The sequence below is a fragment of the Struthio camelus genome, chromosome 13, assembly GCF_040807025.1.
Source record: "Struthio camelus isolate bStrCam1 chromosome 13, bStrCam1.hap1, whole genome shotgun sequence".
Taxonomy (NCBI): Eukaryota; Metazoa; Chordata; class Aves; order Struthioniformes; family Struthionidae; genus Struthio; species Struthio camelus.
In genome coordinates, this window is record NC_090954.1 from 2,467,466 (window position 1) to 2,486,828 (window position 19,363).

Below are 19,363 nucleotides of genomic sequence, written 5' to 3' on the forward strand. Positions count from 1 at the left end.
ACAAGTATCTGAAGGGGGAGTGTCAAGAGGATGAGGCCAGCCTCTTCTCCGTGGTGCCCAGCAACAGGACAAGAGGCAACGGGTACAAACTGAACCACAGGAAGTTCCCTCTGAACCTGAGAAAAAACTTCTTGATTGTGAGGGTGACAGAGCATTGGAACAGGTTGCCCAGAGAGGTGGTGGAGTCTCCTTCCCTGGAGATATTCAAAAGCCGTCTGGATGTGATCCTGGGCAATATGCTCTAGGTGACCCTGCTGGAGCAGGGAGGTTGGACGAGATGATCTCCAGAGGTCCCTTCCAACCTAAACGATTCTGTGATTCTGTGTGATTCTGTGATCCCCGGCCTCCTCCGGCGCCTTGCCTTCCCCGCAGCCCTCTTCGGCCCGGGGGGCGGCACGCTTCCCCCCCCCCCCCCCGCCGCCCCCCTTCTGCTCCCGTCCTAGGGGCGAGCAGTTCGGTTTCCAGAGGAGACACCCCGCCGGCTGCTCGGGCGCCCGTCTGTACGGTACGGCGGCGGCGGCGGGTGCAGCCCGGGGGAGCCCGAGCCCCCGCGCGCCTCCCAACCGCAGGGCGCCGGCTGCCGCCCCGAGGGCCTGCGGGCACCGGATAAGGCTGTATCTTTAAAAAAAAAAAAAAAAACCAAAAAACCAAAAAAAACCAACCCCCCCTCCCCCCAAGAACGTTGCTCCCCCCGATGGTCTCCTTTTTCCTGCAGCTCACAGTGACCCCCCCGCCCCGGCCTCTCACCAAGCGGGTGGGAAGCGACGCGGCCGCTTGCCGAGGGCCTTTCAGACGGGGCGCTCGGGTGCAGCCAGGAGCGCGGCGGCCCCCGTTTCCCCCCCCTCCGCCGGGGACGCCCCCCTCTCCACCGGCTCCGCCACCTCCCGCCGTGCCCCCCCCCCAACCCAAGAAACACCGGCTCCAAGGTGCCCCCTCAGTCCGGGGAGGGGGGGGGGGGCAGAGCGGCGGGCGGCCGCGGTGCACCCAGCCCCGGCGGGGGGGGCGGGGGGGGGCAGCGCTTTGGGTGAAACCTCTGCCTGCGCTCGGGCTCTTGCAGCCGTCAGGGTGTCTCAAGGGAAGCCTCTCGAAGGAGGCGAGCTAGCTGCAGAAGGCGAAAGCGCCAGAGGACCCCCCCCCCCAAAAAAAAACCCCTCCTCCAAACGGCCTTCGTAACGCGCAGCCTTAGGGGACCGAGGCGCGGGCGGCAGGACGCGGTACCTCCCTGAAGCACGAACGTAGCCGCTGAGGCCGAGCGGCGCAGCTAACGGTTGGGCAGAGGGTCAGCGTGGCCTTCTCCTCCCCGCCGCCCGCGCGACCGCCGCGTCCGTCGCCCAGCCGGCGCGGGGCAGCTGCGGAGGGACCCAGCGGCAACGCTGCAAACAAACCGAGAAAAAAGCAAACCCCAGAAGGGGAAACCCTAGCTCCAGCAAGAGTTTTGCATCTGTGCACAAAGAGAAAAAAAAAATAGCAAGAACGAGATTTTTTTTTTGTCTTAAAACGCAACATCGCTCACCTGCTAGACTCACCCCCCCCCCCCGCGCCTGCTCGGGCCCCGGCCAGCTCCTCGGTCACCCCCCTCCCGCGCCAGGGCCGCCGACGCAAGGCGCTCCCCCCCCCCTTTATTTCTCATTCTCCTAAAGTGCAAGCCCGCGCGCGCCATCCCCCTGCCGCGTCTCTGTGCGGCCCTCGGCGGCAGCGGGACGCAGGCCGCCGGGTTCAAGCGCCCCACGAAAGGCAGGGAGCGCGGGGTCCGCCGGGCGGCCCCGGCCTCCTGCCGCTCCCCGGCCCGCGGCGAGGCCAGCGCTCTTCGCGGGTAGACACAAAAGCGGGACGATTTTTATAAAAAAAGATAATAAATGCCCATTTGAAGAAAAAACACAATACCGAAAATTTTATTTCAAATAGCTAAACTATGTCTTGGGCCAAAGCAACCGTGGCCAGCAACCGGTGAAAAGGGCCAGAGGCAAACGAAAGGGTCAGTACTAGGAAACGAGAGCCGAAGCAAGGGCTCCTGATGGGAAAAGAGAAGTGGCTGGGATGTTTCTCGGCTGCTTTCACATCCACGTGCTTCCTCACGTGCATCGCGCCTCCCGCACGACAGCGAGCAGGAAGGAGAGCCGCGAGCCCGACCCCTGCCCGCCACGGACGCCAGCGGTTGAGCGAGGTGGCAATTGAGGTATCGGTTTCCCTCGCATGCAAAAGATGCAATGTCACGGACTCTTTTGGGGTGGCAGACGCGAGCGTATGGGAGCCCGGCCCGGGGCGCCCCAGGCCCCCGCGGCGCGGTGCAGGCTGTCGCCCTGCAGAAGTCCCCGCGCGCGCCGGCAGCGGATTCCCGCCGCGGCGATCCCAGCGCGCAGCGCCGGCACGTCGGGAGGCCAGGACGCGTCCCAGGCCAAGGCGACGTCCCCCCGGCGCCGGGCGAGGGGTTTTACCTTGCTCAGCGCCTCCTCTGCAGAGGCGGTTTTGTTGCAAACAGCCCTTCAGCACCGGGTCGTAACTTGGATTCTCACTTAGCGGATGCTTCCTCTCAGCCTACTTTGGCTTTCGGCAATGCGCTTTAATGGGGTCAAAGCGAAATCTCTCCAAGTTTGAGAAAGGTTTTGAGTTTTTTTTAAAGAACGGGGCGTAAAGCGACATCGCGTACTGGAGGGGGCAGGCAGGGAGAAGCTGAAGGGCTGTTCTGTGATTTATCGGCCCGTCTCCAAAACACCGAAACGCCGTACGCGGCAGGAGCCGGTGGGTGCCCGGCGCCGGCGGCTGGCCCCGGGTCCAGCCCGGGCGGCCCCTTCGGCAGCAGCCAGCAGAGAGAAACCCGGGAGCCCCCGAGCGCCTGCAGAAGGGAAGGGAAGCAGCAGGCCAGCAACGGGCGGTTCTGCGATTCTCCCTCCAGCCCATCAGCGTTTTCACACCGCGACGCCAGCTCCGGAGGAACTCGCGGGGACACGAGCCGCGTGCCGGGGCCCCGGGGCAACCTCGCGGGCGGCCGCGGGGCCGTTCGCCGCCGTCTTCTACCGCAGCCGTTTGGAAACGGGCCGCGAAGCAGCGCCGGGGCTGAACTCGCGTTCACCTCTAGGCAGCCTGGGAAGCGCCAGCCACAAACTCGAAGTGAGTATCTCCAAAGGCACGGGTTTCTTCTTTTCTTTTCTTTTCTTTCCCCCCTTTTTTAGCTCACCCGCCACGGCACTGTATGAAGGCATGTGCAATGCTGCCGGAAGGGAGAACCGCGAAATCCAGGGCTGCGTTTCATGCAGCGTGAAATACAGCCTCCACCGGTCTCACGTCTTAGTCCGGCCTTTGCTGTACTCCGGTTTAACATTCAGACTGAGGGGTGCTGTCTAACGACAAACGTGAGCAAACACGTTACGGGCACAAAGCAACGAATCCTGCCAACACATTTGAGGAAACCCACGTTTCAAATCTGAACTAGAGCAGGTATCTTCACGTATCGGCTGCCAACAACTGCTTTCTTTAACCCCCCCCCGCCCCGCGAACACCCTCAAGCGCGTTATCAGCGCAGCAGACGTTACTTACCAACTGCTTCCTAAAAACCACCCGGGCCCTGGGCCGCGCTCTGCTTTGGGGCGAGAAACGCGGCTGGCGCTGCACCGGCCCCGGCCCCCCGGGGCACCGCCGGCAAGGCGAGCTTTGCCCGTCCAAAAGCCCATCTGCCCGCACCAAGGCGGCGCCACGCAGGCAACGGCGGCGCGAGCCGCCGGCCAAGGCGACCTACAGTCTTTCCTCCTTTCTTCTCCTCCGGCGTCCGGTTCTCATTTCCGACGTCCCAGCACGGGGCAGGGAGCGAACTGGGGTTGCATTGGGTTTTGGGGGGGGGGGGGGTCCCCGTTCCTCCAAAAACGCCCCGCGCGTCCCCGCTCCGGCAAGTCTCCTGGCCGTCATCTCACGCCGCGTGTCCGGGGAGGGGGTCAATCCGGCACCGCGGGCTGCAAACGAAAGGGACAACGTTAACGCCGCGGGTCGGGGGGGCAAAGACGGCCTCTGCCTTCTCCGTCCCCCAGCGGGCGACGCGCCGGGCTGAAAGCCGGGGAAAGCTCTCGGCCTCTCGAGAGCTTATCACGGCAGGGGCGCCCCGAGGCCGGGCCGCCGCCTGCCCCGCGCGAGGCATCAGCCCCTGGGGCACGACACAGGCTGCAGGGCGCTGCAGCAGCCTCGCGGAGGCGGGACGCCGAGAGCTGCGTTTCGCTCCCGGTCCTGCGCCGGGATATCTCCAAGGCAAAAAGTTCTGCTCTCCTGGTAGCCCCGCTGGAAGAGAAACCTGCAACCAGGGAGCCGCAAAGGTTTATCGCCCCCACCAAGAGCGCCGGGAGCCCTTGGCACAGCCTGCAGCGCCCAGCGCTTCATCCGTTCTTAGTCACCTTGCCGTGAAAAATGGTCTCCCAGAGCCCTCCCCTCGCGCACCGCGCCGCGGTGCCTCAACTGTCGAAGATCTGCCTTCCCCGTGACCCGAGGCGACGTCTCACGTCGCCCACAGGACGCGCTTCCCACCTTGCCCGGCTTGCAAGAAAAGCCGGCTGGAGGCGCTGGGCTCCGTCGCCCAGGCTCGCCGGCCCGCGGCGCGGCGCGGGGTGTCACCGGGTGATGGATGGCGGCCTGGCCGCACGGGCAGCTATCTCCGGCGTTCGAGGCTACGGCTACGTGAGCAATAAACCTCGAGCAAGCTTTGCATGAGGAGAAACCTGAACCAGGTGGGGGGAGCTGGGGGAGCGGCGTTCCCGCTCCGCCGGGGCCTGCCCCGGCCGGGTTACTGAAAGGGTGCCGCGCACGAACGTCCTCCTGCACAAAAAGCAAGGGCCTGGGTCTGTCCCCAAACCGGTCCCTTTAGCAAATCCCGACTGGCCCGCAAGAGACGTCAGCTGTCGGAGGAGCCCCCCGGCCGCCGCTGCCTTCCTGCACACCAGCAGCTTCTTGCAGCCCCTTGGCAGGACCTGCCGCCTCCCACCCGCTCCCGACGCGCTTGCAAGGAGGCTGGGCTGCGGCAGACGCGGGGCCCCCGCGCCGGCTGCCCTCCCCTGCCCGCTCCTCCGAAGCATCTACCGTGGGAAAACGCACACCGGCCATCGGTCCCTTCTGGGGAATCATTATCACTTTTTCCCCAGACGAAGAGATTAATTTATCGCTGATATTATTCTATGTCCTCTAACATGGAAGTGCTAGACAGAAAAATGAGGGCGCTCACAGAGGAAAAAGGAGAAAACTGTTCATTTTGCTTCCAAAGAGTAAAGACCAAAAGATAGCTTGCTTTAGCAGAAAACTGGGGGAAAAAAAAAAAACCAAACAGGCTTGAGAAATGTTGAAGAAGTTGTTCAGAAATGGGGAGGAAGGAAGCAGTGTGGAAGAGAGAAAGAAGAGAGGAAATGAGTTTTTCATAAATCACAAACAACGGACAATTTCTGTGGAAAGCAGATAATTTCTACAAACATTTTTGTTTACCGGAACCCTGCCCCCTCAAATCCCTTGTGTTTTTAAATCAAATGCAAGACCAAAAGCCTCACGGAGTCAGAAACGAGGAAGGAATACTACCCTTTCGTTACTTCTAACGGCCACCGGCAGAGCTGGGGGTGAGCCGGGGCAGGGGGACGGGGCACGGGGTCCTGACGCCAAACCCCCTTCTGCTGCCCCTGTCTCTGGGCGCACCAGAAACGCTCAAAAGGCTCGGCTAACTTCCAGCCGCTAAAGCCACGACCGAGACGGAGCCTCCCGCCCCGTGCGGGTGCCTCTTCAGCACCAGTAGGTCCCAGCACCACTAGGTCCCACCAGCTAATTCAGCTCTCAGCTCTGGGTTTTCCTTTCACGCCGCCTCGGGTGTCAGAGGGGTCTGGACTTGCCTCCTCCTCTGCAAGTCGGCGCTTCGATGCTTCGTGCGCTGCTCTGATTTCCTGCAGCTCGGGCGATACAAAGCCTTCTGTCGTGCAGCTCCCTGAGCTGCGACCGGGTGGCTTCGTCCCTCGGGGGCAAGGCTTTGCAGGTAAAAACATGCGAAAAGGACAGCAGAAATCATGGGTCCAGTGCCACAAACGCCACGGTGTCCACAGGCAGAAGGTATCCCGCTCGCCGTGCCGGCCCCATAGGCGACCCTTCCGGACCCCCTGGGATGTCCTCTGCCCCGCTGGGATGTCCCAGGCAGTCACAGAACGACGCCTTGGTGGTTTTGCCTCCTCTTCTCCCTGGGCTCGAGGTCTCACACTGCCTACTTTTGCACAGGATTTTAGGAAGGTCTCTGCTGTTCCACCTCCTTGGTGACAAGCTTTCAGGACCACAGATCAGATTAATCTGATTAATCCTACTTCTACAAACGAATTTAAATCCGCATTGTTCTGCCACTCCTCATCGATTAAATAAACAAGCCCTTATATCACTCTCGGTTAAAACCAAACGGGCCTAATACTGCCCTAATTTATTCGGATGTAAGCCAGAATTAATTTAATTGATGTAATTAAAATTACACTGGTGTTAAATGAATAAATAATAAGATCAGAATCCAAAAGTCTGTTAGTCATTTCATAACTAATACCACTAGAAAATACACCTCGTTAGTGATAAATTTCCCAATCCTTAGGTATGGAGCCACAAAGTTCACTTCTAACACGACAGAAATCTCATACTCTGAGAAACAGCTGTATGAAATACAGAGGGAAAATGTCGTTGAGAGACAAATATACAACTGAACAAACAAAACAGTAGTCTTAAAACAACTTTTTGCACAGCACATCTCCGGTAATCATGTCTTTTTTTTCCCCCTTAATATCAGATTTAATGCTGACACAGTATTTGGTAACAAGAGCCCAAAGGAAGGAAAATTACACATCTTTTTACATACGCTCAAGCAAAATCTCTGATGAGTCTAACATGGGCTCCACACTGGGACCAGGAAGGGAAGTCAGTTCTTCAGATGAGAAAAGAGCAGGTAGCACATGCAAAAGTAACCGGAAGGCAGCTCGGCGGAGAAAACGGTCAGTCAAACTGTGAGCGAAAGGGCGTCGCACTAAAAGGCAGGCAATGACCTCCCGGGAAGTCTCAGGAGAGCCACTAGGATGAGATGGGAAATGGCCCAACGGCGTCCTCTGCACGACCACGCCTCCTGCACGTCCACCCGGAAAACAAGCTGGAGGGTCTAAGCGCAAGTCCAATTTCTTTAGCAAAGTTCATACACTCACTGAGAAAGGCGGGGAGCGGACAGACATTGCACTCCGAAGCATCTTCAGGGCCAGATGTGTTGAGTCTGAATCTCGAAAAGGAGAGGTCTAAAGAACAGTCTCTTAAGGAGAGAAGACAATAACGACTAAAACACACGGTAAAGCCAAGCGTTTCCCAGAGCAGATTACCTTCTGTAATCAGCACAGAACTTGATTTAAAAGGTTTTATTTGGTGGAAGAAAAGCCCAGTTTTATACCTGCACCCTCTCTGATAGATGGGACTGTCCGTACCACGTGACAGACGGACGAGCTCCTTGTTGACAAACTCCTGCTATATGAGATAGCCAGGAGGCCACGTGTTTCTCTTGCAAATGCCCCGATCAGCTTTTAATGCCTTGAACAAAAATCCTGGTGAGTCACCATGCCCATGAGAGCTTCTGCAATAAAAAGGTCCAGCTTTGGCCCTCTCCGAGGTGACAGCTGAACTGACGAACGCACAGCCCACGCATACAAAGCTACTACGTCTGGTGCGAAGACGATGCACGGACCTGGATTGTACCTTGGAGGACATTTGGCAGCACCACGGACTGGAAGGGACCTGTAACTTCATACACCCTTTTGCAATGAGTGCTCTGCCATCGTCTTTGACTGCGTCATGCAAAGCAAGGGTCAGAACTTGCCTTTGGGTGAGCAAAGGGGCTGGTGGTTTTGTGCAAACCCGGCCCAGAAAGGGAACCCTCAGCGCTGGCTGAAGAAGGCCCCGGTGGCAGAGGATCCCACCCAGGAGCTTCCAGGAACGGGGAATTCTGCACCGTGAGCTCTCTCATTTATTTCTGGTATTTCCATTCCCTGGAAAAGGGAATGTGAATAACAAATACTAACTCGGATTGTTTGGATCCTCTAAAAACTTTGTATTTGGTATTCCTTTAAGATTATTCTTTCAAGTTGCGCCTAATTTCTTGAACACATACAAAGAAACTCAGGAACGGCACCCTGCCAATAATCCGCCGAGGCTCCTATTCTCACGCAAAACACACTTTTCAAATGATGCAAAATTCCTTGAAAAATATTAATAAGCAACAGTTGTCTGACAGAATATACTGGGAAAATAAAAGAATTAACTTCTTGCAAAACCTCGGGTCTGTGATGTTGGAATAATGATTCAGACAAGTGAGCAGCATAAAATGGCACTTTCCTAAGTTTCCTTTTCTAAGATCAGTTTTCTTGACAGTATCTCCTATACTACTGCAACCAGGAGCAGGTGAACCATTTCATTCTTTCATTTTTTCTCTTGAGACTAGCTAGAACAACGTTGCCCCGTCACGCCTGCCATGGATTTCGAGCACAAGGAACTGTGCGCGTTTCAGTCTAAGGGGGAAAACACTTAAACTTTCCAACTGTTTGACGGACGGTGCACGCACCATTCATTTAAACAACATCTTTAAATCCCTAACCACGGTCCCGTGTTTCAGGACACTTTCACACCTATCTTCCATGCAGGAATACAGAAGTCTCTACAACATACGCACTCTCCCTGGCGGTCTTTGCCCAGCTGCCCTCCACTGCTGCGCGGGTCCCCGTCCTCTACATTAGAACTAGCTATAGTCCACTTCTGTAAGTTACTCACCCACACAACGTTTAGAGGGGGAAGTCAACCCACCTCTCATGTAGAGCACAGACCCCAGGAGCTCGACCTGCGTCACCCGCCGGTCCCGGGGCTCCTGACAGCAGAGGGACCGGCAGTTTGCAGGCTCGCCCTGCGTGGCAAGGTGGCCCCTTTCGGAGGCTGCACTGCGTATATTTACAGAGGGTTTTTCGCTAGCGGCAGTGGTTGTGCAGCGCAGGGCAGGCGCTCGGAGGAGCCACGACGTTTGACGGGGCCCGACCCGGCAATCCTCGCGCCGCAGGCTGCTCAGGCCGAGTCTCGCCAGGCCACAGGCCACGTCTGGTCCCAACACCCGCCGTAGCCGGGACGGGGGTGTCGAAGCACCCGGAGGAGTTGCAGCACCGGCGCGGAGGCCACCTGGGCTTCGCCCGCCTGTAACAAACACCACGCGCTGGCGGTAACGAGCGTATGGACGCACAGGGGACGTCAGGAAGAGGCTGCAGTCAAGCTGAAGGCAGCGCTGGGACCCACTGTTAGGTAACACGGCTCGCGGGAACAAGCCGAACCACAGCGATCACGCCAGCGTTTTCGGCGGAGATTACATTTCGTTTGCTCCTCTGCTCAAAGCTCCTGCAAACAGCTCCGAAAGCAGCCCAACAAACGCAAGCTGCTCTTCAAGCGCTCCAGCAAGCTCTTCAAGACAACGCAAGCCCGGCAACACCTTCCTCCCCCCCGCCCCGGCTCGCTGCACCGGAGCAGAAATCGCCGTCATCTCTGAAACCCTGCTCGCCACAAAGGCGCGCAGCTTCTCAGCTATTTTCAGCGCCGCCTCTGTGCAGAGACATATTTGTGCGATTTTTTTTTTTTTTTCCTTTTTTCATAACTTCCTCCAAGGCGGTGGTTTTCTGCACTAAAGCCCCACGTTTTTACTCTCCCTAAGTCAACAGAAAGGGCCCTTCCTCTGGCAGGGAGCCTATCTGGCCGGCCCAGCCGCAGTGAAACGGCGCCACGTAATTCGGAGGGTGGAGCGGGATGGCCGGGACGGCGAGAGCCCGCTTGCTTCCCGGGACTCAGCACCCGAGTGCTTCTCTTTCCTTCTTTCAACCGCAGCTTTTCTCTGACTTTTCCATCCTTTTTTTTTTTTGTTTTTTTTGGCCCCCGCTCCGGCTCGCCGAGAGGCGCTCAGGCTGGCGGCCCCGCGGAGGGAGGGCTGCGCCCGTCGCCCCGCCGGCGGCCTCCGCAACGCGCCAGCCCCCCCGGCGCTGCTTCTCCCGGCCTCGGACGCAGCCGGACCCGCAGCCTTTCCGGAGACGCAGCTGAGCCTCGTGGCTTTTTAGCCTACGCGTTCCCACCTTTTTATTATTCCAGCCCCAACCAAAATAAGCACAGCATTGCGCTGTCATTGGTATTACTACGAGCAAAACCGTTGAGGCGCCACTGGGACGCCGTGGGGGCTACCCCTCCACCGAAAAGCAAGTGACAAGAAGCTGCAACGCAGAAGCGCGACAGCGGGCACCGGCGCTTGCTCGCGCTCCGACCGGCGGCCACGACCTCCTGCGCTTCCAATTACAACGTGGATGTTGGGAGTTACGTAGCCCACGGCAGCTCTCGGCAGTTGCTAGATGACCGAAAGGACGTCTAGCGGGGGGACGTACGGGCGGGGGGCGCCCGGATCCGACCTCCAGCTTTCCGACCGACATCCCGGCGGCGCTGGGCAAAGCTCTGCCAGCCGCTGCTGCTGCGCTTCCAGCTTTAGGCGGCTCAGTCGAATATTCGTTGGTGACATTTGACTTCAGCCGCCCAAACGCGCCGTCCCACCCGGACAGAGACGGCCCTGCAGCATTGCAAGAGGGTGCCACTTCTGCAGATTTTTAAATGCTGTTGGCTGGGTTGACTACAGCACTGACAACAGTCCCAGCACTGCCGGAGCAGTGGCAAGCGGCGGTATCGCTCCTCCTCAAAACCCTCTCTGAGGCTTGAGCCCCCCAACGAGGCGTCTGAGCTGGTCCGTGTGCGGGAGCATCAGCCGTGGGCAAATTCCTAAGCTAGGGCGCACGGGAGACAGGCAGCTGTCACCGAGCGCCACCAAGGGCCAAAAGCCTGCAGAAGTCATGGAGCACAGCGACCAGCTAGCGCAGTAAAGACAAAGAGCCGAGTCCGTTACCATGCATTATAAACTGCTAGCTCATGTTTTCAGTTTCTTTTTGCTTTTACCAAAACGGGTCTGTTGCAAATTAATACAATGCCTCAATTTTTTCCTCGCGCACAGTTTCTGCTAGGGTCATGACTGCAGTTCATGGCTGATTCCCCGTTCTTCCCACCTCGAAACGCAGTCGCGGCCCGAAGCCAGCCGTGCCCGCGCGTACAGGCGCAGCCTGCGGGCTCCTAGGGCGGCGCGAGGCTCGCGCACAAAATCCCCCATGCAGGGGTTTGCCTCCTTTGGAGCAAAACCCACCTACCGACCTTACAACCTTTTCGCCTTGAAACACTGACTGCAGCGTTTCTCAGCAGCAAACGCAGTCACTGAGCTCACGTTCTCACAAAGAGCCGGGTAGCGGGTAAGGATGCGGCTGGTGACTTTGCTGAGCTCATCGCGGTCCTCCTGGCTCCGCCACGAGCTTGGCCCCCTTCGGACGCTCCGCTCGGCGGGTCGCCGCCAACGCCGCCGCGTGCGGGAGCACCTCGGCTCCCCGCTCCTCAAGCCTCAGAAGAAAGCAGGGGACGATTAATAGGAAATCGCAAGAGAACAACTGATGGGAAATAGGAAACAGCGCGCATCAAGAGAGCTACCCACGGCGAGACGCCTTCAGCCCCGGCCGCGCGGGCTGCAAACGCCGAGAGGCGAGCTAGCGACAAAGCGGCTCCGGCGCCCTCGCTCCCCTCCGCGCAACGGAGCCTCCTCCGCGCCCCCGGTCCCCGCTTCCCTGCCGGCTTTGTTCGTGTTTCTGCAGGACGTAAAAGGCATAAAACCCTTGTGCGCGATGCCATGGAGGAGATTTCCAACTCGGAAGAAACTTCCTGCCTGAGGAGCGTCTTGCGCTTCCCGGCCGTGCCCGGCACCGGCCCCCGGCACAATTTCCTGCAGAGCGCCGGACCTGCGGCCCCGGGCGCCGGCGCCGCGGCAAGGAGCCGCCTCGGCAGAGCCCGCGCCTTCGGGGCGCGCGGGCACGCGCCGGCTGGCCCGAAACCTTCTGGTTTACGGTTTTTTTTCCCCGCGGGACGCATGATTCATCTCCAAGGGCCTGCGACAGAGGGCTACTGCCCCAGCGCAGGAACGCCTGAACAGCTGATCAGCGCGGCGTCGAGGCTTGAGTCGTTCCAGGAATGGAAGGAAAACAGCAGCAAAGCAAAACCGGGAGCACGGAAAACTGCAGGCGGGTTGAATGACTGCTGGTGACGTGCTTCACCTGAAGCAGAGGAACCAAGAGCACCAGGAAGGGCGCTGGGGAACCGCTCTGCACAAACAGGAAGCGCGCGGCGATGCTTGCAGCAGACGACTCGCATCACGCACCGGCCGCTGCTGGCGCTTCCCCTCCGCTCTGCGCTTTCACCGCCCACAAAACGGCAATACCGGCATCTTCCCCAGCCCGCACTAAAACAATTCAGGCACGCTTACGGAGCAATCCGAGAGCTCCAGATGAAAAGGACTCAAGATAAGAAAAGGAGAGGTGGTTAAGTAACTCAGGGCAGAGAGCGGGCGCGGGAAGCGCGGCGCGGTCCCCCCGGCGTCACCCGCGAGGGCCCTTCGCGTGCGACGCGCCTCCTCCGGCCGCATCGCCCCTCGACGCTCCCTTGCTGCGGTGCTGGGCTCGCCGAGCTTGCTAACGGGACGCCTCGTTTTTAACTCCTCGCTGCCTAAAAGTTGCATTTCTAACTCCCGACGGGGCCAGGGACAGGCAAAGATGCTCCTCGGGGCAGGCAGAAGGGTTATTACAGGGTTAAACTCGCAAGATAAAAATAAAGCTGAACTACTAAGTAAATAAGGCTGGGAAACATTGGCTGCAGCACAACTCCAACAATGAAGTGCTAGCAGGTTTTGCTAAGCGGTCATAACTAAATCAAATATACCTTCATTAGCAAGTCATTATGCTGCTGAGCAGGATTAGTTCAGCAAGACGGTTCAAATTATTTATGGGTGCATTTTATAACATGTGGACATTGGAGTAGTTTTCTGTGTACGCAGTTTGGCAGTCAAAATCAGCATTGCTCTTAGCCTGCAATTAGTTGGATACGAAGCGCTGTGTCCAACACGTTACTGCGTAAGCATGAGGCTAGTCACAACTTTTCTGTTCCTCTGCTTTTTTAGCAGAAACCCGAGTTTTTGACAAAACAGTTTGCATGCCGCCGTTATTTGCTCGCCAGACATTACTTGCTTCCAGCTACTTTGCCGAGCTCCCTCAGCCATGCCTTTAGCTTTCAGTGGACTAAATGCTGCAGCTTTCCGTAAAAGAATTAAAATCTTCCCGCTTTGCCAATTTTTCCTCAAGACAAGCGATCACGGCATGCACCTGCACTGCGCTTGGGGTTTATTTGCCTCCTTGACCCGAGATAAAGCCCTCCGCCTGTTTGCCACCTCGCTCTGCCTTTTCTGCTCCCCCCCGCGATTTACTGGAAGCAGCATGTTTTACGCCCTGATGAGTCAAGCTTCGCGCAGCACGCCCCAGCCGACGGGCGGCAGGCGACCCTTCTGCCGGCCTCCCCAGATAACGCCCGCCAGCGCCGGGGCACGTTCAAAGGCGCCTCCCCGGGCACTGACCGTCGCCTGATCACCGCGGCTAAGTCTGTTCCTCAAAATCACATGATTTGCTCTCAGGGCGTCTAGTTACTGTTTAATTCAGTTATTCAAACGCCTGTAGCCAGACTTACGCAGCACAACTGGTATGAACACGGCGGTGTCGGGTCTTGCCAACCCTCCGCGGTAGAGGCGGGCACCAGCATCTCCACCCAAATCGCACGTACGAAGAGTTGCTTCTCATTTAGCTATTGACATGTCTCCATGTCTTCTGGTTTATGTTTGAAGGCATCTAGCTGGATGGGAGTAGGTCCCGCAGGCTACCACCGTGGGGACGAGCGGAGCGCGGGGACGGGAGGCAAGAACGGGGCAGCGGTCGCCCCAGACCTAGCGGCGAGCCCGTCCCTGGGCAGGTCCCCACGCTTTGGGCTTAGACTTGCTGATCGGCCTCAAAGCACAGCGCTAAAGCCAACACAGGAGGACTCCTTAAGCCCTCTTCTTTCTCACCAGGGATTTTCCCCCAAGATCGTAACAGCCACAAAGGGCATTTTTTGCTCACGCTGGTTCCCTCCTCCAGCCTACGTCGTAGTCCCTGGCACGCTCAGCTCCGGTCCAAAACTGTCTTCGTTCGGGGCCTAGATGGAGCCCGAGATGCTCCTTGCGGCCCAGGAGTTCCTCCTCACGGGCAGCAGGTCGTGCAAGGAAGGGGAGAGGGTGGTGGGACACGTCTGCCCCGGCACGAAGCAGGACCAGGACCAGGAAGCGCTTCCGCAGCACAGGAGCCTCTCCATCTGAAGGGTTTTTTTTTTTCCTCCCTATCACGTTTCTATGTCAAAAGAAACGACGTTATCCAAAAGGCTTCCTGACCAGGAGAGAGAAAAATTGTAACACTGAAAATTCACGCAGGCTAATTTTGTCCCTCGCGCCATGGATGCATATGGTCGAAACGGGAAATCAGGGGGAAGACAGACTTCAACAAATAGATACGCAGTCTTTGAAAAATTATCTAGATTAAATTTATGTTTATATTGGTTAGGAGACAGTGTTCTCCGTTCTTCCCCAAACATGCCAAACACAAACTGAGCTGGTGACGTGGTTCTCATGAGCAAGGTCACGAGCGCGGGACGCCGGCTGTGCAGGAGCACGAGCCTGAGCGCTGCAGCCAGGGCACGACGCAACGCTGCACCCAAAACGGGCAAAGTATTAACAACATAAATAGTTTGCTCAGCGGGAGGAAAAGCACTTAGCAAATGTTTTTCTCCCCAAAGAAAACAGCAACGTTAGAAAGCCCGGAGGCCTCATCGCGTGCCTCGCTCAGAGGAAGCTGCTGGGTAAACTGTGATCCTGCTACGGCCCGCGGCACAGCCTCCCTCTGACCTCGGCCCCAGCAGCGGTTCGCTCCAGCTCCTCCGGCCCGCGCGCAGCTAGCAACCAGGCTCGTGCAGAGCCAGGAAGAGCGAGGCTCCCCGCTCTGAGCCCCCCGCAGACAGCCGCCGCTCCTGGCGCGCGCCTCCCGCCGCGGAGACCCGTGTCATTTCCCACCGCGCGGGGAGCCCGGCACGAGACAGCCCGGGGGGAGCACGCCGTTGACTCGGCGCCGCGACTCTTTCGGACTCCGGCGTCCGTCGCCCCGAACTCGAGAGAGCATCGTTTGCCCAGCGCGGGAATTTATTAGCGATGAGAGGTTGTAACGAAGCTAAGAGTACGGCCAAGCTGGAAATACAACAGAACCGAGAGCTGTCGGTGGTGGGGGTCTGCGGAGCCCCTTCGCCTTCCTCCGGCCCTGGCGAGCACCCCAGGTGCCAGCCCCGCCGCCCCGCGCGGCCCCAGCCGGAGGCGGCCGTGAAACCGCCCGGGGATGGCACACGTCTACGCCTGCCACAAACACTTCTTGCATCCACAGGCGGCAAGGAAAACCCTTCCCTGTCCTCTCCGATAGACCCGGCCACAGGAACAACGTGGGAACACAAACGATTTGGGACATCGCCACTGATCCAGGAAAAAAAACCCTAGTTTTCTTTCCACTGGCATACGCAGTAGAGAGCGTAAGCAGAAGGAGAGCCAAGGCACCCGCGGTGCACCCTGCTTCACGTCCTGACGCTCCTGAAGTTACAGCTGCAGCGAATGCGCTCACCCGGCCGGACATAAAGTAACACAGCCGCTGCGAGGACATATCTCAGCAGCACTATTAAAACTGGCTGTATTTTATTTTCAGAGCAGCTTCCATCCCTCCACAGAAGGCAGACGAAGGCGAGAGCGTCGGCCCGGAGCGGCTCCCTGCGCCTGCCCAGGGCGGTGGGCGAAGCCGGCGCCTGCAGCACCTCCTGCCCAGCGGGCGTTTGGGGGCTGAGGGGCTTCCCCTGCTCACGCTTGTCATCGCAGCCTTCTCACATATCACACTTCTATTAACCACCAGGGACGTTGAGAGGAAGATGATGCAACTGCTGCATGGGAAGTGTCAGCTCCTTTGCACAATCCTGCTTATTGTTTCAGAAAAGAGGCTTTCAAGACTGAACAGTTGTTGCCGTGTTTACTGATCGCCTGAAGAAGGCTTCGGACGGTGCCTTTTCTTCGCTGAAAAGGAGGTAAAAACATCAGGGTGTAAAAACTAGTGAACCCTAGCGAAGCCACAAAATCGGGAAAGCAGAGCCCAGGGCCCGCGATCCTCCCGCTCCCCGTGCGGCTCGCGCCGCCACGGGTCTCAGCGCCAAGGGTTGAACAGACCGGACCCAAGCCTTTCTCTCTACCTGATCTCGGCCCTGCGGCGTTGTCCCAACACGAACACAGGCTGGTTTCTCCGCTGCTCAGCTGAACGCCCTCTTTGGAGCAGCAGTTGTGCTGCAGGGGGTAGAAACAGGGTGGGGAGAGCTCATCTACCTACTGCCGTGTACTGCTGCCACGGGATGGAGGTGACATTGCTCTTGCCAGGAGAGGATCACAGAGAGGAGCTCTGCTCCATGCCAATAACACAAGTGGAATTACAATTGCTGCTCGTTTTCTTTTTTTGACCTTGCAACTTCCCTCCTCTCACAAAGTCAGATCAGCTTCATCGGTCCCAGCACCGCTCACCTAACAGGAGCCTCTTGTGTTCAAGCTCATGAGATGATACATCAGCAAGAAAGGATTGAAACCAAAACACGGCACAGCAAAAAAAAACCTAAATGTAAGTCATAAATAGTAACTTATGAATGTGCATTGCAAGCTGGTGGGAAAGATAACGATGGATCGCCAAGAGCAGAATTATTATTAAACAAAGAGGCGCTGCCTGGCTTGTTTAGTAGGTTAGTGACCCTGCGGCAAGGCTGCCCTGAAAAATCATTTCCTCGGAGCTAGGAAGTAATGTGTCCAGGCAAGAAAAGCGGCAGGCACCGACTGCAACCCTGCCCGACGGTGCGCCCCGTTGCAAACGGGCCAGCAGGCGCGCTGCCGCCCCGGTGAGGTTCGACAGAGCCAGAAGCGCAGCCCTTCCGCCCACCTGCCTGCCTGGCAGCTATTACTTTTTATTGCCCCCTGGAAATCATTAACTCCGTATCCACAAGTCTCTGCAGACAGACGGAAGCACGATAAATGGAGAATGACAAAACTCTGCTTTCTCCAGCTTAAAACCAATTTCACTTTGCGGACTTGTCGTGCAGGCTGGCCGGAGCCGGGCCGCGGCGGCTGCTGGACCGCCACGCCGCGGCGCAGGGAGGTCCCGAAGGCAGCGCTCCAGCAGCGAAACCCCAGCAGAACGAGGACTTTCAGCGAGCGCTACCGTGTGATCAGAACATGCTTTTTTTTTTTTTTTTTCCTTTTTTAACGAATATGATGGAAAACACACAGAAACGAAACGACAGGCTTGAGGCATCCGCGGCCCGAGGGGTCCCGCGCGCGGTGCACGCCGCCGAGGCACCGGCGGCGCGACGGTAACGCCGACCGGCGGGCAGAGCCGCTGGGTCGCAGCCAGGCGAGGGGAGCCGCCTCTTGGGCGGACAGTACTGTTTTAGGAGAGTCATGTTTGAGACCATCACTTTCCCTGGAGGAGAGCAGCAGAACTGGTTGGACAGCCCCTCCGTCATGCTCATTCGCTGGTGGAAAACAAAGAGTTTACAAAGAGAGCAAGCGAGCGGGAAAGCTCTGTTCAGCTTAATCGCTGGGTTAATTAATTGCACGCCAGGAGAACATTGTTTATGTTGTATAAGTCGGGTGGAGCCTCCTTATGCCAGGTTGGCTTGGAGCAAGAGCAGCTCACCCATAAAACCACAGCCTCTCTCCAGCAGGAGCCGAACATCACCTGCAATACCAGGAGAGCAGCAGCTGCTCTACGGCCTTTCTCTCTCCACCTGCCGCGGTTTCACATGCGGCTCAGACCTTCACTATGACCATTTAGGTCAATCCCCTTACACAACGCGTTCCCCTTTTTCCAGTGATGCAACCCCAGCTGCGATTCTTATACGGCCTCTTAGCAGCGTAAGGAAGAACCGTGGTCACATTTTGCTAAAAGAAACGCAAAGAGCCTCTGTAGAGTCAAGGGGACCAGCCCAAATCCCACCCAAGTCACGGAGCACTTTTAGTGGAAGCTGAACTGGCTCCCGGACGAGGAAAGGGTCACTCACTTCTCACTGCAGACTTGCACCTCAGAGCAAAGGGAACAAAAACAAGCATTATTATGATGAACAACCGTATGAGTTTCTCATCCACAAAAACTAAAATACAATCTGTATTGGGAATTTTTCTGTGCATTCCTTCCAAAAAACAAACCTAAACCAAATCAGCCCAGACCACCAGCTATGCTGAAGATCTGGCAGCTGTCTTCCCAGACAGCTGTTTCCCAGTACAGACTCCTCCGTAGCTATGTACGAACGGCTGTTTGGGAGGGAGGACAGGTCATCTGTTGATCAGCTAGCGGAGACGGACAGGCTCATGAGCGGTGCAGTTGAGCACGCTCACGAATGAGACTTCTGCGCTGCCCCAAGCGAGCGGGGCAGGGAAACGGCACTTGAGGTTCTCCACCGCAACAACTTCCTCGCACAGCGGAGGCTGGATTGCGTCTACGCAAGCGGCGCTCGCTCGCAGCGGGGCGACACGTTACCCCGGCGGAGCGGGTAACCCCAGGGACGCGCACCGCCTCTGCCGGGAGCACCCCGGGCGCTCGGCCCCAGCCGCGGGAGCACTCCTTTCCTCTAGCAGACACCGGAGCCGTCCCCCCTCCGCCGGAGCTGAGCCCTTCCACCTCCTCTGCAAACACCCCTTCTGGCTTTCCCACTGCTCTCCCGGTGCTACGGGCTCTGCCCGCACCCAGCGGCCTCCTGGCATTTCTCCACCGTTGGGGCTGGCAGCTATGAGCAGGTTTTTAGGACCTGCTGTGCCTGCTCTTGAGCTACTGTCACGGAGCGCGCTGCAGGACGGGGCCGGGCCTGGCGCAGGTCCACGGCTGCGGCGAAGCAGCAAGCGCGGCGGCAGGCGCCTGCCTCGCCCTGCCGCGGCGCCGGATGCGACAGGAAAGGGTGCGACGGGTGTCAGCGCGAGCACCGCCGTGACAAACAGGAGGTGAGAGACCAAAACAGCCCGCTTGGTGCAGACACCGTAAAGGCCACGGCAGAGCTCCGGGCGGGCAGGCAGGAGGCGAAGCCACGCCAGAGCCGCCCGGAGCGCCCTGCGCGTCCCCCCGCCAGCGGCAAAGACCCCAGAACAGCTGCGTTCTTCTTGCTTTGAGACACCTTCCTCTCCAGCGGAGACCAGCTGGGCTGCAGCGTGCCCGAGCGTCCCTTTGCTGCCACCCTGCAGACGGGAGCCCGACCTCCGGCCTCGGGGACCACCTCGCCCTCGGGGCGAAACGCCGCCCTTCCCGCGGGGGGCTCCTGGCCAGCGAGCAGCTGTAGCTCCCACGCG

General features: G+C 58.2%; 1 long non-coding RNA gene across 1 annotated transcript; it reads right to left on the bottom strand.

Moving 5' to 3' along the window:
• Positions 1-1,876: 1,876 nt before the first annotated feature.
• LOC138069176 (uncharacterized) lies at positions 1,877-16,370 on the bottom strand. Its single transcript, XR_011144005.1, has 2 exons — positions 16,240-16,370; positions 1,877-16,066 (listed from the first exon to the last, which is right to left on the bottom strand). It is a non-coding gene; the product is annotated as an uncharacterized lncRNA (long non-coding RNA).
• Between the last annotated feature and the right edge of the window lie 2,993 nt (positions 16,371-19,363).